The sequence below is a fragment of the Tachypleus tridentatus genome, chromosome 10, assembly GCF_004210375.1.
Source record: "Tachypleus tridentatus isolate NWPU-2018 chromosome 10, ASM421037v1, whole genome shotgun sequence".
NCBI lineage: Eukaryota > Metazoa > Arthropoda > Merostomata > Xiphosura > Limulidae > Tachypleus > Tachypleus tridentatus.
Window position 1 is genome coordinate 113288340 of NC_134834.1, and position 13258 is coordinate 113301597.

General features: G+C 31.4%; 1 pseudogene across 1 annotated transcript in view; it reads right to left on the reverse strand.

Moving 5' to 3' along the window:
- Positions 1 to 11827, reverse strand: part of LOC143228450 (zinc finger MYND domain-containing protein 11-like) — a 34258-nt pseudogene extending 22431 nt beyond the window's left edge. Inside the window, exons 1-5 of the transcript XR_013015333.1 lie at positions 11628 to 11827; positions 10597 to 10900; positions 5702 to 5842; positions 2335 to 2421; positions 34 to 260 (exon numbers count right to left, since the gene is read on the reverse strand). The product of XR_013015333.1 is annotated as a zinc finger MYND domain-containing protein 11-like (transcript). The remainder of the gene's footprint in view (positions 1 to 33; positions 261 to 2334; positions 2422 to 5701; positions 5843 to 10596; positions 10901 to 11627) is intronic.
- Positions 11828 to 13258: the final 1431 nt, after the last annotated feature.

Genomic DNA, 13258 nt, shown 5'->3' on the forward strand with positions numbered 1-13258 from the left:
TTCTGGTTACTTCATCCTAAATAAACAACCTACAATAGTGAGATGAAAGTAAACCCAGTGTTTTCTTGTGCATTACCTCCGTAGTATATGACAAGCGTTGTGAACAATGTTCTGTGCGTCAGTTTGAACTCTTCAAGACTTTTGTAACTATGGAGGAGCGTCTTTTCTTCCATAGATATCAAGTCCATTTTAGTATGAATAAGATGTGACTGTTTCCACCGGTCTTCCTCTGTCTGAGGCATCTTATGAAGTTCTCGTGTCTGTTTGACAAATGTTCTTACGTTAGAGGTATTTTACACAGGCAATAAAGACATTCTGAAGTTTTGGATTTAGTGGACTATTTCTGGAGTTAGAGAATGTATTTCAGCTTCTGTACTGAAGCCTCACAGTAGGAGTCAACATAATGTCAGTACTGAAGCTAAAATATCATTCCACTATAGAAACAGCCCATTAAATACAATGCTCTATCCTTAAATATTGTTAATGATGAGTCATACCTTATAATAAAATCAAGTGAACAGTAATATAATAATTACGTGATCTCTATTCATACACATACACACACTTGCTGGAACCTTATCAGTCACCCTTGTTCTTTAAAACTCTTCATATGATGTATACACACCATTTAACTGTCTTAACCCTTTCAATACTAATAGCATTATACTAGCCAACTCTGGACTTGCATTAATAAAAATTAGTAACTCATAAAGGTTACCATCAGCATATGGAATAAACACATTTTAAACACCAAGCAAAAGACTACATACCTTTCACAGTATAAATTGATTTTGGCTATTACTTCTCAGTTTATAACCTCTATAACTATTGACTTAAAGCTACTTTTCATAATGTACTACAGTAGGCCTAACAATGCCATGTGTTAAGACACTTTGCTGACTGAAATGGTGCAATGAAATACCACCTAAAGCATTAAAACTAATATAAATAGATAGTATCTATCATGTATGTAAAACTTGGTTCTGATCTATTTAAATACAGCTGTTGATGTGTCACCTTTACTCATGAGACGACAGAGAAACTACTATTCATAACATTTTCAACTTACAACACTAAAAGTACTCCAATACTGAATATGGAAAAACTCAGCCAGTCAAAGTAATTACTTCTACTAAGTTAACAAATCTCACAGAGAAACCATTAAGTTATCATACAACAACCCACCCTCAACATACAAATAAAACTACTGACAGCTTAGTTTACTTCTGGGCACAATCTCTACACAGCCTATAGACACAGCAAGTGAACTTTTAAAAATTTATAGTCCATGAAAGGAACTAAGAGGCTTCAAAACAAACAGATAGCTAGTAATACAGTACTCCTAGACACCTGTTGATATATTTGGAGTTTATTTCAGCTTTTTTTTTTAAATAAAACACAGAACAAAATAAAATCTGAAATTACAACATTCCAGTAACAATTTTATGGGTAAGTTTAAAGAAGTAATTATCCACAACTCTTCAAAATTAGATGCCCTCATTTTGCCCCTGTAAGATCATGAGATAACCAAGCTTGTAAGGATTAACCTGAATTTAAAACCACAGTATTCATGTATTTCTTCTCAAGATTCTAGGACATAAAAAACATGTGGAGAAAACAGGAATCAACTTCAAACACTCTTTCTTTATGTTCTCTAAACACACAACAATTGCATCATAACAGTTTTAGGTTTTCATATATATATATCAAAATAAGTTTGACTTTGGTTACAAAAAAAAAAGAAAAAAAAAGACCTAAGTAAAAATCTAATATGGAAGAATCTCTCTATTACTGCTCTCTGTTTCTTTGAACCTTTAATTTTTCATTACTGTAAAACATATCACATTGTAATTCTAACTGCTTCACCTGACATAATTAAGCCAAGTTAATACATTTTCTAATGTTTTTGTGAATCATTTTATTTAAATTATGATTAACTATGTGCAGCAATTACATGACACAAGTCAAAATTAATGTTTTTAATCACTAATATTTTAAATTATCACAAAAGTTGATTGAGCAAAAACTGTGATTAAAGACAGTCACAAAAATAATCAAAATGATGGTTTCCAAATATCAACAGTCACAAATATTCTAACTGAAATAATACCACCTTATTTGCTCACCCTGTCTCTGTTATGACTATACTATTGAATCTGTCTGCCAGTGTCACTAGAGCTAAACCCCTGACTATAAGGAAGACAGACTCATTGGCAGCACCTGAAGCCAACTGTTTATTTTTGTGCCTGCATGTGCATATCATGGTTGGAGAAACATTGTACTAATCAATTAACAAATACCATTAATCACTATAATTCAAACAATGATTCTTACTTTTTCTTTTAACCTTAAACAGGTATAGCTGAGTAAGGTATTTAAATCTTCTTTCTTTATTTTCATAAGATCCTTGTTCTTCAAAGTCTAGAGAAAAATAAGACATACATGTACTGTACAGTTTAGTCATGTCAGAAATAACTCTTTACTTCACACTTTCTATATTTAATATTTGAGACTTAATATTTTACAAAAAGTAAAATCTCTTATCTGGTTTAGAAAATAAATCCTTCCTGAATATCATTAAGTTTGTTTATACTCAAATACATATATTCTAGAGAGATAAACTGGTATTGTGCAAAATAACATGAATATTCAAGAAAAATAGTTACAGTGTCACAAAATTTCAAAATGCAATACAAACAAGGTTTAAATTTGTATGTTTCTTTGTTTTTGAATTTTGTATAAAGCAATGAAAGAACTATCTGCACTGGCCATTCCTAATTTTGAGGAGATAGGCAAAAGGGAAGGCAGCTAGTTAACACTACTTGCCACATTTTGTGCTAATATTATAAGTGGAATTGACCCTGATATTATAATGTTTCCACTGTTGAAAGGGCAAGGACATACACTGACAGTATTTGAACAAGCTACCTACAGATAAAAAAAAAAAGCAATTTACGTCTAAGGCAATGAGAAATAAGTGTTAAATTTTTCAGTCATATACCTTTTATTCAGGAACTAACATTAAGAATGAATGTACACTCATATAATGCAATAGAAAATCACTTAACAGAAACTAATAAAAAGTTGTGGAGGTAAAACATGAAAGAGAAAAGAAATGAAAAAACTTTCACCTCCTGTTTGTATCACTTTACATGTTCTGGGAATGAAAGTTAAATTATTCAAATATTTATATTCCAAGTGCTTTATGTGTACACCTAGTTTCATTCCAAGACAACAGAAACAAAAAACTTTTGAACAATTTGATACAAAACTTGTAAACCAGTACTCTATAATGTTTTCATGTAGTATTCAATAATGTCTTGTGCAGTATTCTGTAATGTTTTATGTAGTATCTATACGTCTTGTGTGGTATTCTATAATGTTTTCATACAGTATTCTGTAATGTTTTATGCAGTATCTACAATGTTTTATGTAGTATCTACATGCCTTCTGCAGTATTCTACAATATTTTCATATAGTTTTCTACAATGTTTTTATGCAGTATCTATAATGTTTTTCTGTATTTTTTGAAGGTCTGGATTCAGGTCTAAATGTTATTTTATTAAGAGATAATAATTTGTGTGTATCTTATTATTCTTAAATTTCTTTAATGAAAACTAAGTTCATTAAAATATATTTCTACTAATATAAATAAAACCATGACCTGGAAACAAAGGTTTTCATTTTATTTCCCTTATTACAAATTTATGTGATCTATTTTTATTTAAAGTAAAAATTGACAGTTAAATACAAGTTTATGAGTCATAAATAATCAAGATATCTTAGATATTCCTATCTCTTCAAATAATTGTTTTCAAAATAAAAACACATAAGTAATGGTCTCAGTAAATGTTTCCAATTCAACTTCTACCAAATATAGATAAGTTACTTATAGTCTGATTATATAAGGTTCAAAAGCTCACAAGTAAACAACAAATACAACTTCAGGTCAAGAAACTAGGTTTGTTTCTCTTTAAAAAATAAACAACAAGGTCAACTTTCAAAACTAAATTCTCACTTGTCATGAAAAGCCAAAAATTATCTACCCTGAACTATTGTTTCTTTTTCCAGATATACCCTCTGATATCTGCTGAATTAAGAATTACAAACAAACAACTAATTTTTTTGTCTAAATCAACAGCAGAAGAAAGAAGTAATGTTATTTTTTTTATTCACATTTAATACACTGACTTAGAATATCCTAGTTTTTGAAAACTTAAAATAAACACAGAAGAATGACTTCTATACCAGTGTGATGTGAATGAAATCTGCTAATAAATAAATGCTGGATAAGTTCTAAAAACTAAAACTTCAAAATTATAATTTTCTTAAGGAAATGAAGAATTAGATATCAGAAGTGGTTAAATCAGTGAGACCATAAAAACTTTAAAGAAAAATATATTTGAATTTATAGCTTAGTTGTATAAAGAGTAAACATTATTGATCCAAGTATGTACAGGCTATTACACAGTGGAAATGTCTGAAAGAGAGAGAACTGCATTCCTCTGTGGAATGTGGGATTACAAATGATAAAACCATTTTTTAACCGTCATGGTGTGAACAAGCTGACAAAGCGTGATTATAATTAATTATTCTTTCTTAGGACACTATGTTAGGCCTACTGTATTTTTTAATATATACAGTATTCTGATCACTAGAATGTTTATTGTATCTCAGCTGGTCTGAAAAACTCTACATTTAATGATATGAGTCAGCAATGGACATAACAAATACAACATGGGTGGAATAATATTATCATTCACTCCTCTAATATTCAAAAAACCCCTAAGGGGCTTGATTAACCCTTTCACTGTTTGACACAAATTCATGATCAAGTCTGTGACACTTTGACCTCTTACATGAACTACATAATTTCTAGATTTATTATTACAGTATGATCCTAATAATAGCATTTACAAAATCTGAGTGACACACGATACTCAAAAATATGAAGGTATTTTTATTCTATGTTTTGAGCATCATAAATGATCGATTGTCATAATTCCTCAACATCCTAGACTACTACCACTTACACAGTTTTTGTCTATATAATAGTTTCAATGGAAAATTACACTCATTTTAAATGTTTAACAACAATCAGAGAGTCTAAATGGTATGCCCGATTTCATAAAACCCATTTTTAATATATTGGTTTTGAGTATCAAATACAACACTCAAATATTTCAGTCAAACCATTCAAGTACCAATTTTAATACTTAAAACAGTGAAAGGATTAACAATGTAATGTTCATTTTTCAAATGGAATTTAAATCAATCAGGATCAAATAGATGAAGTAAAAAAATAAAAGGATTTAAGTATGTCACAATGATTTCATTCTGACATACATAAATCATCTCGTACTGTATAGTACACATACTAGTATTATGGAATTTTATGTTTTTTTCCATAAAGTTACACAATAAGCAATCTGTGAACTGTACACATGAGGAATCAAATTAGAAATGTTTGAGTGTAAGTCTGTAAACTTAGTACTAATACAGTGAGAGGACTATTAGGAAATAAATTTATCCATTCTAAAGAATAGCTGATGTGATTACACAGTGTACTGCGAATAAGTCAGTGACCTCATAAAATGAGTTTAATACAGTGTACAAACTAAACACTACTCAGAGAAAACTGTTTTATTAATATAACATGTGGTGTTTATCACAGAAATAGGTGAAAAACATATTACAATACCTTACAAATACCACACACGAACTTATCAGAAATGTCCTCTTTAATACAAATGGTGTGATAAACTCGATGACACGACGAACATTGCAACACTTCTCCACCACGATGACATTCAAAACAGAACCAGTCATGACTGTCTGGTTCCTATTAAAAACAATGAGCATATATGTCCAATAAATTAAAAGGAGAAACAACAATATAAAATCAAAGCAATATTCCAGTCATTTTGAAAACAAATATAAATTTTGATATTGTGTGAATTACTTAACCTTAACTGTCAAATTACCAACAACAATCAACACTGGTAGGATTCACAGTAAGCAATCTTGTTTTCACTTATCATAAAGAAAATACTGATGAAAGCAGTAAAAGGTTTAATTACAAAGCCCAATAACTTTCATTAAGTTTAGTGTTAAAAAATTCATATGTGACAGTGTTAAGGATCCTAAGTAACAAAATCATGGACCAATGATCAATTCAAAACATCTAAAACTCCAACATGGGTTCATATGAGCCCCACTACTCTACACTTTCTTTAAAGCGTAAATAGTTTTATGCAATAACTCCTATTTAAAAAAATATTTCATGTATTAGTCCATTAAATACAACACTTGCAGGAGATAACTCATTTTATTTCTTTTAGAATAAGAAGTCAGAAAGGTACACATATAAAATAGGTGAAGAGTCTACCATTAAAGATAAAAATAATTGACCATACTCATTTATATCAACCATGAAAATTAACTCATAGTGAATGAAATTAACAGTAAATAACACAGAGGCATATGTAAAAACACCAAATGCTGTGTGAATCAAATATTGGTATGTACTAATGCCAAATCCTGTGGGAATGAAATGCGAAAGCAATACTGGACCCTGTTGGAATCTAACTTTAATATTTTCACTCATTATAAACATAATAATCAAAGCATACATTTTCAGTAAAAAAAGTTTAATTTTTTCTTTTACCTTTGAAGGTCATTTTGAGGTTACTAAAAGGTCACTACCCCAAACCTACTCTTGATTCAAGTGGAATTAATAAAAGCATAGATACATAGTGTATCAAAATAAGGTTATACTGTGTACTAACAAATAAAATAAAATGGATGATACCATATATTTTTACAGAAATATAACTACTAAGTTCATATACATTTATACTAAGTTTGTATAAACACAGCAGATTAAGTTAGTATATCACAACCACACATCCTCCTTTAAAAATAGATTGGATGCCCTTCTTAAAAATGTTAACGTATTTCAGATAGACACTAACCTCTCCACGTAACTAACACCTATTACCTCACACCACTGCTACAAACATTTCTGTACGTGTCAAAACTTTGAACAAAATTCCTACTACAACACACAACATATGCTGCTATAGTTTATGATCCAATCAGCATTACATTATAGCTCTTCAACAACAAGAGAATAACACATCCTACCTGCTCAATACTCCTCTCAAACACATTGTTCTATCAAGGACTCATTCTTGACCTGACAAAAGACACACCATAGGTCACAAATATGAGTGAATTGATATATTAAGAGGCAAATATCTATCTGAAATGTTCACTTCAAAACTTCTATTCCCAGAACAGACAGCTAGAATCCAACACTAATAAAATGATAAAAAGACTGGTATCAGTGAAGAAAATCAAAAGGATAAAGTCCCTTATGAAAACTGAATTAGAAAAAGAGAAAACTCATAAAGCTTGTATTAGAGATATTTAAGAGAATAAATGAGCATAGGAATGAATCATTCAAGACCTGCCCTTCAAAGAGAACATAAAAACAACTTAGCTGGCATAAACACCAAGAATGGTCAGGTTTAAAGTATAGGAATCAGCCCAGGTAAACATCCAAACCCTACTTCTGATCAAGAGGGACATTCACTCAGTCTCAAACCACAGAGATTACACAAACCCTAAGAGGAAAACCTTCATATACTCCTTAGTGGCTTGAGACTGGGAAGCAATGTCTCCCCCTTTACTCCACAAGTAGAAAATAAAAGGGAAGAATCTACATGAACAACTTCACAGGTGCATGGAAAGATCATGAATTTTGTGTCATCTGCACATGGTCTCACATTATCAGACTGTATAATGGATTACCACAAAGAAAGATGGCAGGTGAAAGACAGGTACGAATATATATGTATTACAATAATAGTCTTTTAGAAAAAACCTATCTCAACAGTGGGCTTAATACAGAAGTAGATGGGTTTAATGTGTTTCCTGTTATCCTCTCTTAATGCACATTTGAGTAACCAAAGTATTACTGTAGGGCAACACCAGCTGCATGAGGGTTTCAACTGTCTCCAGCATGCATGCCTTTTTTGTTTTGCTGAGAAAATTGGACTCTTCCAGTTTATTGTATGTATATCTTGAGATAGTGTTCATTTTGTCCACTGACCAAAGTCTTCAATGACACTTTGCTTTACTTTGACTAAAGTACTCCAATACTTGAGCTTACATTTTCATGTACATCTTCCAACAGCATGCATCTCAGCCTCAAAAAACATAAAACTCTGGCAAACTTTCTCCAGTTCTAGCCAAATGCTAATGTATAGGGTTTTTACAGGAACACATATCACTTTTATCCTGTGCCTCTATCACACATGAATTCTCAACAATTTGTTTGTCTTCATACACCCAAAACAAAGCATCAGTGTCAGGTTACAGGATGTGAATGGTGTGGCCTTTACCAGAAAAATATAAGATACCACATGGTTACTGGACGTCTGATCAAAATCAATATTATGTGCCAGTAATCCATTCCTTATTGAAACAACAGGGATCTGATCACACAAGTTAAACTTTAAAAGTGTGGTTTGTTTTCTAAGTAAACTTCAAGCATCTCTTTTTTATATCCACTAACATTCCTCTCATAGTGATAGTTTTGTATAACCAGTTTCAGATTGTTCTACATCATATCAACCAAAGACAAGTTTACTGTTTGTAATTCATATCTTTCAAAATATATGACAATATTAACAAAGTGACTGTCAAATATTAAAGCCATGTTATATACATATAACAAAAAATTTAACATCCAAGTAGTTATCCACTTGAAATCTTACATTATCTCATCCAAATCAATATATCACATAAAAGATTTGCACAGAATACATCTGAAAAGTAAAATGCTGACACACTTCATATACAGTATATTTATGTACACATTCTGTGTAGAGGCAGTATAAATCATCTCTTTTATCATAATAGATGTGCAGCACACATCATAACCTATCTATTGATAAGTCACATGCTAAAGTTCCAATTAATTCCTGCACAAACAATTTTTACTTCATTTTTGAACTTATAGTTTTGGGATAGTGATCTTCCCTGACCTCAAAATGACCTTCAAGACCATGATAAAACTGTAAATCTAATTGTTCCTTCAAGTAAATCCTTTAGTCTATGTACTTATGATGCATGTAAAGGATTAGCATTCAATCTCAATGAAATTACACATGCTCCTGTGTTAAACAAAACTGAAACCAAGTTTGTTATTATTACTTGTATTGACCAGTGAGTGGAATTACTAAATAAATCTGCAGGTGTATACCCTCAAAACTAATTTACTAGGCTTGGAATTCTTAAATGTACATAAAATAGTTACATCCAGCCCTTGCAAATGTCATATTTTCTTACACTTGGTTCATGCTGGGTGAACAAGTGAATCACAGTTCAATAAGATTGTACAATTTGTGCTCACTCATTCAGGAACTGTGGGCATATTATATATCAAATTTTGTTTCTCCCAAAACTTTGCTAAAACCTAATGAAAATTAATAAGGCAAATGATGATAAAAATCACAGTAAACAATAAGCCTTATGTCTTCCTGAAATTCCTGGTGTCAAAGTAAAAATTACACCAAAGTCACTCTGAATCCATGGCATCAGTGAAAATATAACACCAAAGTCACTGTAAATACCTGGGGTCAGAGTAAATAGTGAGCCTTAGTCATTCTAAATACCTGAGGTCAGAGTAAATAGCGAGTCTCAATATCTATAAATTTCAGGAGTCACAGTAAATCTCAGACTCTTTAAAACCCAAATGTGTTACAGTCAACAGCGAGATTTAGTCACTCTAAATCCCTGGTATCAGAGTAAATAGAAGGCCTCAGTCTCTGTGAATTGGGAATATCGCATTAAACAGAGAGCCTTGGTTTAGTTTTTCTCATCTGTTTTTGGTAATATGGCCAACCTTAACTTCAAAGCATTTCCTACAACCCACCACAGATAATTATGGAAGTATGACAGGTATGGCTGTGCTGTCAGTGTTGCTGTTTTCACTGTAAATCAACTGATGTTCAACTTCCACTTTATTGACTTCAATAAAAAATATCTATATATATACTGTAAATTCAGCAATAAGTCCTGTGTAAATTTTAGATCTATTTATCAAAACTCTCATTAACCTAAAGTTAAAACTTTACAAAGCTTTATGTAGTTTGTATTACACTCTTCTTGTTTTGTAACATTTATAAATTATTGTCACCTAATTTTAAGCCTTTCGCATTCCACCTCAAACTGATTTGAGGCTCATCAGTGGACCACAACCTACAATTTGAGAGGCACTGTCAGAGTCTTTAAATCCCTGGTACAAGATAAAACATGTAAAAAATGTACTAATCGCATGGCATAGATCTCCAGTGAAAACAGACGTGTAACAGAATAGTAAAACTGATATAGAAAGAGAACTCTATAACTCTAATTTTGTAAAACTCACCAACAAAATAAATTACTACAAAGTACCCTTATTTTGACTACTTATTATCTAAATGTTAAACTTACTGTACAACACTTTGTAGTTCATGCATGGCTTTATACACTCCTTCATTTCAGAATCAAAACATTAATGTGATTTTGAACACACAAAGCACACACCTCCTTATATTCACCCACCCCTGTATCATCAGGTAGTCTGTATCCATTCTGTTCAACACCAACTTTGGAGCCCTTGCATCCTATGCTTGTCTTCATCACCACCAGCTTGTCTCTAACTGCAAAATCTAGCTGTTGTTCAAGTTCGTTCACTTTCATGTTGTACTTACGTCGCATGTAGCTAGATATCTGATTAAAGTTTGGGATTTGTTTCTGCTGCCTGATATATAAAATAGCCTCCCAGATGTGTTGTACTGTCTGTGGACAGGCCACCCGTTTCTTCACGACTTTCATCACTGATGTTAAACTGTTTGTGACACAAAGAAAATGCCAAGAGCAACAATATAATCACATACAATGACAAACGACACATTTCAATAAATGTTATACATTTACAAGTTAGAACACAGTTATTTCTTTCATTTGTACCAACTATACAATAAGTAACAGTTAATAAGTTTATTCTATAAAGACTAATTACCGACATTAAAAGAGAGAAATATACTGAAAGAAACTAAACTACCATAACAAACATTTTCTATTTCAAAATGCTTAGCATATGTATGCACTTTTAACATGTCTAATTTATATACTAATAATGTATTTTAACCTTTACAATAGCAATAAAAACTCATTAGAATTCCCAACTGACCCTCCACAAGACCTGCCTTACTTGACCAGAAAACAATTCTGAATACTTCTTTTAGGCTTCATCAAGTTAGCAAAATGGTGTATGGTTCTTTTAAATAATTAATTATGAAGTTATTGTCTCAATCTGGGATTAATACATAAGAAAATGAAATAAAAGTTATGAAAATGTAAAAGAAGTGTCATTTGAGCTTTATAGTTAGGCCTAAGTCACTCCAAACTCACAATCATTATCATAATGCTTATTTTCAACCAATATCTTTAAACATTTGTCACTTCTTCATTAACACAAGGTATCAAAACAACAGACACGACATCTAGTCACAAATCTTTCACACACAAACCCCACTCACGGATGTTGTGGAGAAACAAGAGGGAGCACTTACCCTCACATGGAAAATGGGAAACATAATTCTTTCTTTATTCATTCAACACACGTAAATGAATTTGTTATTCAATTCATAATTGCACACTACTTTTCCTCTTCTTTTGAAAAAATTTCTGCAGACACCCTTTCCCCCACATGAAGACTTGAACATTTAAAATGACCCACAGTTTGCTCCAGCTGGTGTACAGATTATAAGAGTTCCAGATCTTTCAGAGGAAAATTATAAATACTAAATATTCAAACAATACATATCATCAAGTGAAAGGGATATTTTTACTTACAATGTTACAGTTACCTCTCTCAGAGAAGTTTCTTGTAAAACTAGGTTACTGTCATACAAGTTCACCCTTGAATTACTGTAAATAAATGATTCACAACTTGAAAACTGAACACAGACTGTAAAGCTCCTATTTACATTCAACAGCCTCTTCTTACTTTGACAAGTACAAAATTACACGCTCAGTGACATCACAATCTGCTGCAGCCTGCCTTATAGCCAACTTCACAAGAAACACCAAAGTCTATGCTGAGTCATTCTGAGTCGTGTGATAACTCTTCCACTCAGTTAAAAAAAAAAAACTGTGTGTTCTGATTTACAATTCTCAAAGGTTGAAGTACTAAACAGAAGCATACAAATGTTACATATTATTGACAAAAATTAAAAGCAGAATATATAAATAGGTAACTAAACAAACATATCAAAACTACAAGACAACAACTAAAGAACTAGGCCTATTTCCACCAGACCAAGTTATCTTGTCACTCATTTCAGATAATAAAATATTTCTGAAAACACAAGTTACTCTTCTCAAAGATTTAAGGTACCTTTTGTAAAGTTATTGCTTTCATAGATAGTCCTTTCAAATTTTTATTCTGCTAAATATAACACCCTTTTGTTTTCACTCAAATTTAATTTTCTAATACATAATTTGTTGGTAGTTCATAGAAAATACCTAAAGAAATTTTTAATTTTTAAAATATACTGATAAGAGGATTCTAGAGTCATTAACTTTAAAATTTTATTTTATGTAAAACAAGAATAATGAAACTTATTTTTTATAATTACCCCAGTTTTTAGACAATTTAAATTTTAAATTAGGGTTCTCAATTAAATGGTCAAATGTAAGAAATGTTGTTACTGTATGCCTAAAAAAACACCATTAAACAGCAGGTTTTAGCAGCAAATAGAAACAAAAGCAAACAACATGTTTCAAATACAAGCCCCCCGCTAGTACAGCGGTAAGTCTACGGATTTACAATGCTACAATCAGGGGTTCGATTCCCCTCGGTGGGCTCAGCAGATAGCCCAATGAGGCTTTGCTGTAAGAACACACACAAGGTTTACACAGTTTATCTGTAAACTACAAAAACCTGTAAGTGTTCACGAACTTCAAATACAAAAACATGGTTATTTAGATTGAAATACTGTGGTATTTGAAAATTACTTTAACTATACTTTAAGAAAGAGAAATAAACAACATTAACATACATCAACATGTCACAATTAACTGTGGATAATAATATGGGTATATAACTGACTTCAGTTAAGTATTACATGTCACCTAGCTTGCTATAATTTCATAATGACTCCAAAAAGATACTTCAAGGCTATTCATCTTAGGAGTTAAA